Source organism: Sarcophilus harrisii, chromosome 4 (genome assembly GCF_902635505.1).
Source record: "Sarcophilus harrisii chromosome 4, mSarHar1.11, whole genome shotgun sequence".
NCBI classification, from domain to species: domain Eukaryota; kingdom Metazoa; phylum Chordata; class Mammalia; order Dasyuromorphia; family Dasyuridae; genus Sarcophilus; species Sarcophilus harrisii.
The window spans coordinates 460,371,956-460,377,955 of record NC_045429.1 but is presented as its reverse complement, the minus strand read 5'-3'; positions in this window follow the sequence as shown (position 1 = coordinate 460,377,955).

Sequence of the window (6,000 nt, the reverse complement as noted above, 5' to 3'; positions counted from 1 at the left end):
TGGTAAGCCTAGATCACTGAAGCTGAGATCTAGAATCTCCAAAAGTCAGAGAGAGGAAAGGGAGGGGGGTACTGAGACATACACCTGAAAACTAGACCCTCAATTCTGAACATGCAGGAAACTGGAGGAAAGAGAAGTAAACATTCTTAACCTGTGGTCACAGACTTAATTTTGATGTTTGTTTAAGATTTTGGTTACTGGAGTTCCAGATAATTAATTTCCCGTGTTGTCCATTGCCTTTGTTTTTGTACATTGAAACCCATGACTCGGGGGGGGGGGCTCCCCTCCTTTCCCGAGTCTGCCAAGGAGGCCCATCCTTGACCCAGAAAGGTAAAGAACTCTAGACTCCTCCAGGAGGCTGAGGATCAAAGCTATGGTGCCATGGGTACATGGGTACCTGGAGGCAATTCCCATAGCTCCAGTGGCCCAGAGAATGTTTACTTAGAAATTACCTTTCTGATGGAAATGCGATGATGCTCCATCTTTCTCCACCCAGTGACTCCTTTCTTTGGCACGCAGGGGAAAGTTGTTCTGGGTTCTATTTGAATGATTCTAGCTCTGGTCCTAGAAGATGACATTAATCAGGGACCTAGAAATCTCTCCAGATTCCTTCTTTAGACTTAAATAACCCAGAGGTGGTGATTTTTCCCCTCTATAAAACTGAACTTATTATTAACATTTCAGAACAAAGATGGATTGAAGTTCTACATGGGGAAAAATAACCAATGCTGGAAAATCATGTGTGTGTGATTATGTGTGAGTGTATATATGTTTAAAATTTTATTTAATAAAATAAGCATTTCTATAACATTGAATAATTTTTAAAAATCAGATTGATAAGACTGAAAAGGAGAAGGTGGTCTACTTGGAGGAGGTGACCACCCCTTCTGATCCAAGAGGACTTCTCCCCATCAGGACCAGGCCCTCAGTCATTATCCCTTAAGTGTTTCAAAAGGGCCACCATCCCCACTTTCCAGCCTTCATAGAGGCAGGTCATAGGGACCAGACCCTTTTCAGAATACCTGCTAGCCAGCCATTCCCCCTCCATCTTGTCCTAGTGAAACTGACTTTTTGGACCCCAGTGAAAGACTTTACCTTTACCTCTGCTGATTTTCCTCTTAGTAGAGCCAGCACAGGGCTCCAGCCTGGCAAGGTCCTTTGGCCAGTCAGAATATCAGCAGAGCATCAGTGACCTCTGCCAATGGGACAATCAGGCTATCTCTAAATCAATGCTGGGGATGATCCCTCCACATGGATATTGAACCATTCATTTCAACAACTCTAGCCGGACAATCAGGCTCAATCCTTAGCTTTGGGGATCATTGTTTAATATCTAATAATACCATATCTCCCCATCTTCTCCTGCAGAAGAGTGATGGAGACCTAGGTCCAAGGCTCTGCCAAAAGCCGGGTCAGCTCTGTCCATAACCCTCTCCTGATGTAGTAATCCACTGCTGGTGCAGTAATATTATCAACAAAGGCGGTGAAGTGAGTCTGGCTTATTCCAGACTAAGCCAGGCTGGCTCCTTCTAATCGCTGTCTCCTCTCTTGATGCTAGCCAGCTATCCCTATGAATAACTTGCTCTAGAATTTTCCCAGAAATTGAAGTCAAGCTCCCTAATTCATAATTCCTGGATTCTGTTCTTTTCCTTTTTGGAACGTCCGGATACCTTTATCGTTGTCCAGTCTGACTTCTGCTATTTATCCTGAGCTTTCAAAAACATTGACGGTGACAGCCCCTGCTGCCAGCCCTAAATGTGATTCATCTGGTCAAGAGACTTGAATTCAACCCCTTTATTTTATATGATGTGAAGCTGAAGCCCGGGGGATTTCCCAAGATTACCAAAGTCATGAGCTTCTGCCATAGTGTATAAACACAGTTCCTGTGACTTCAGATGACCCTCAGGTCTTGGATCTCATCTTTTAACCACCAGATTCTCTTCTGTAAAATGGGCATCTTGTTTTTCAGATAATAGCTGACATTGTGTTTACAACCTGCTTCCTGTGCTCAGTCTCATTGATTATCTGAAGTTTCTTGTACAACTTCCTCACATGAGATAAGAAACCTGTGAATATAATGGATGAATGATAGATATTGACAGCATAAGGAAAAATCAAGAAAAAGGGAGTTTCAGGGTAAAACTCAATTCTGGACTGAAAGTTGCTTGAGAACGGACAGTATAGCCTGCATTGATCTGCAATGATAACAGGAAACTGTATGCAAATTATATACAAATCAGATTATCCTTTGGTTTGGCTGAATGAGACACATAAGGAAATTCAAAGAAAATCCCAGGAGGAAGTTTGTCCCTTCTTGGAACAGCTTTTAGAAACTCAGAAAACAAACCTCATAAAATAATAGGCTGCAATGGGCCTCTGAGCTCATGTAGTTTAATTCCTTCCCTTTGAGAAGGCCCAGAGAGGGCCATGCTGTCAGGCAGGTGAATAGGTAAAAGACGGAATTAAACTTGGGCCCCGATATCTTCAGCTCCCACACTCTGCTCTGCCCCCTGACGATGCTGTAGTCCCCTCTGGAAGCTGGCCTGCCGACCGTCGCGAGCTGTGGCTGTGTGGGCTCCCTCCTTGACCTTGCTTTTCCCTTCCCGGGGATGTTGTCCAGCCCAGGATGGCAAGAGGCCAAGGAGGCTGCTGCCCGGATCAAGAGCTGTTCTTGGCAGATGAGCAGCTGCTCTGGCCTGGGACTGCCTCCTGCTCCTCTCCCCTCCTTCGGGAAGCCATTGAGAAGCATGTCCCTCCCCCCACCATCACACATCACCTTGTCACCCTGTCATCATCACTAAACAAAATCACTTAGAAACAGGGATAGGCCATAGTATTTATTGTGGATCTGCTCTGTTTTAGTGACAGGAGTAACAAGGAAGAGGAAAAGACTGAAAAGAAACAGTTGATTTAGTCCCCGATGGAAAGACTTAAAACATTAGCCAAGAAACAGACCGAGCTAGGGCTAATGGGTTATTAAAATGATTTTTTGTTAGTGGGAAGGAAGCCTGCAGGATTTGGAGAACCTGGGTTCAAATCCTCTCTGCCTGAGAGTGGGTATGGAATAAATGGTTGGTTATTGATTGATGGATTGCCTGTATGACTTTGGGGAAAGCCACTTACCCCTCTGGACATCAATCTGCTCGTTCAATTGAGGAACCTTAGTTTTCTTCTGTTGTGCTGTCCCTACTTGGCACTGTGCTTTACATGTGGTAATCATTTAAGAAATACATGTAAGTGGCTAATATGGAATTTGGTTTTGTATGACTTCACATGTATAATGGGGAGCATATTGCTTGCCTTCTCAATGGGTGGGAAGGAAGAGAATTCAAAACTCAATTTTTTTTAATGAATGTCGAAACTAAATGAATAAATCATTTTAGAAGCAGTACATATTAAAAGGAATTAATTGTGAATCAATGAAATAAAATTCAAGACAGTTGCCAATATTCTGGATCTTATCCTTCTCCTCCTCCCCTCACTCCTATTCTGCATTCTGCTCAGAGCCCCTCAGGAGACATATTTAGAGGACCACCCCCAGGGAAATGAGAGGAGGTCTTGGAAGGGCTTTGTAGTTGCACCTTTAGACAACAGAGAAGCACAACAGTTGGTGACCCAGGAGTACCCAGATCAGAGCTGGGCTTGAGGAGAGGGAAATGATTGGAAGAACTCAGGCTAAAGGAGAGACAGATGGCAGAAGAGTCAGAGGCTCCTCTCAACAGTTCTTGAGGCTAAGAATGGGAAGTTTTAGGGGTGAGTCAATAGGGAAGAAAAAGGGGGGGGGTGACTCAAACATTTGGAATTAGGAAAATCAGAAGAATTGGATTGGGAATTTGACCAGAGATTTAGAAGTGCAAGAGACCTTCGAGGTCATTGATTTCAACCCCCTCATTTTTACAGATGAGAAAACTGGCAGAGAGAGGTGAAGTGATTTGTCCAGGGTCAAATAGCTAGTAAGAATCTAAGGCAGGATTTGCACCCATGACTTCCTGATGCTACATCCTGTGTCTGAGCCACTTCACACATTGCCTTTCTGAGGAGTTGGGGGCAGAGCTGAGTGTGGGGAAGGAGGAAAGTGAGAAGCTGGTTTTTATTTTTGCAAAAAAGGAGGAAGAAAAGAAGATTGATGAGCTCAGCTTTCGAAATGGAATTTGAGGTCATGGCTGCAGTCCAGGGAGAAATGCCTCCGAGCCTATTGGAAATGATGATTGGGAAAAGCACCGAGACAGAAATGAGGAATAGAGTGAATGGTGCAAGGTATAGAAGGGGAAATGACATGATCTCCGAAGGGACCCAAGAAAGTCTCTTTAACTTTTGGTCCTACCCCTTAGGGTCACACCTACAGAGAAGAGCTGAGGAGACCATCGAGATGCTCTTGAGATGTCACTTAGGGAGGTTTGGAGCCAGAAGTGACCTTCAGGGACCATCTGGTCTAACTATCACATCACAGATTGAGAAACTGAGGTCTGCAGAAAGTGTAGGATTTTCACTTTGGGGTGAGAAAGGGACTGAGAGGGCAGTTATTCCAGCCCTTTCATTTTACAGAGAAGGAAACTGAGGCCGGGAGAGTTTTGAGCCCCAGCCCTCTGAGCCAGATGGAGCTCTGGAGTATCGTACTGAGGTTACAGAGGGATTCCTTGGGCATGGCCACTTTGAAGGGAAGGGAGGAGCCAAAGAAGGCACCTTGGGAAGGAAGGGACCAAGCAGGAGAGATTAATGCTGTGGGAGATTCAGGGGACCAGGATCTTCTCCAGGAGGAAAGTGGTGGCCATGGGGGGAGGCCACAGAGGTCACAGAGCACGAGGATGGAGAAAACACAGACATTCTAGGGGCTGTTCCCCACAGCTGGAGGCTCAGAAGCCAGAGAACAAGGACTTAAGGAGAAATGGGGCAGCCAGAGGAGGAAGGGGGGGCAACAGGGGGAGACAGCAAAAATACTCAGACCCACCTGATGGGTTTCAGTGAACTGCTTTTTATCCCTTTGGAAGGGAAGGAATTCCAAAGGATTTCTCACTGGGAATGAAGATAGTAAAACCTCTCTCTCTCCCGCCCTCTTCTCTATATTTCTGTCTCTCTGTATTTCTTTCTGGATCTCTATTTCTGTCTTTATATCTGTGTGTCTCTATCTCTGTCTCTGTCCTGATCTCAGTCTCTGCATTTCTCTCCATGTCTCTATTTCTGTTTCTGTCTCTCTATCTCTCTTTCTATCTCAGTCTCTGTCTCTGTCTTTGCATTTCTCTTTGTATCTGTCTTTGTGTCTGTATTTTTTCTCTGTTTCTATCTCAGTCTCTCTGTCTCTGCATTTCTCTCCGTGTCTCTATTTCTGTCTCTCTGTCTCTGTCTATCTCTGTGTCTCTATCTCTGTCTCTGTCCTGATCTCTGTCTCTGTATTTCTCTCCATGTCTCTATTTCTATTTCTGTCTCTCTATCTCTCTTTCTATCTGTCTCTATTTGTGTCTATGTCCCTTCCATATATCCTGCAGACTTCAAAGGGAATCCTCTCCAAGTCATATTTATTGTTTTCCTCATAAGCAGAATTTTTTTTTTTGGGGGGGGGAATGGGCTCAGGTGCTCATCCCCCTACAACTCTAACCTTTAGCACTCTCTCCTTTGGGGAGAGGGAAGAAAAGGATGAGGGGTGTTGGACAGGAAATAAAGGAAAAGCCGGAGGCCACTTTTTGGACATGGGAGGGTGAGGAGGGGCAGCCCTTAATTACTAAAGGAAAAACCATGTCTCTGTACAGCCAGGACTGATCGCCATTTTTAAGGAGAGTTCCACATTGGGGGTAGGAGTAAAGGGGAGAGGCAAGGAGGTGAATGAATCCCCAAATCAGCATTTTTCTAGCTTTTCTTTCATTTACAATTTTTAATAGTCATCAAGGAAGATGATTCAAAGAAGAAAAAGACTCACGTGGCTGTCACCAGGGCTTCCAGCTCTGGTTATTAACATTTTAGAAGTGGGGTGGGTGGGGAGAAGGCTACACTTTGAATTGATTAAGG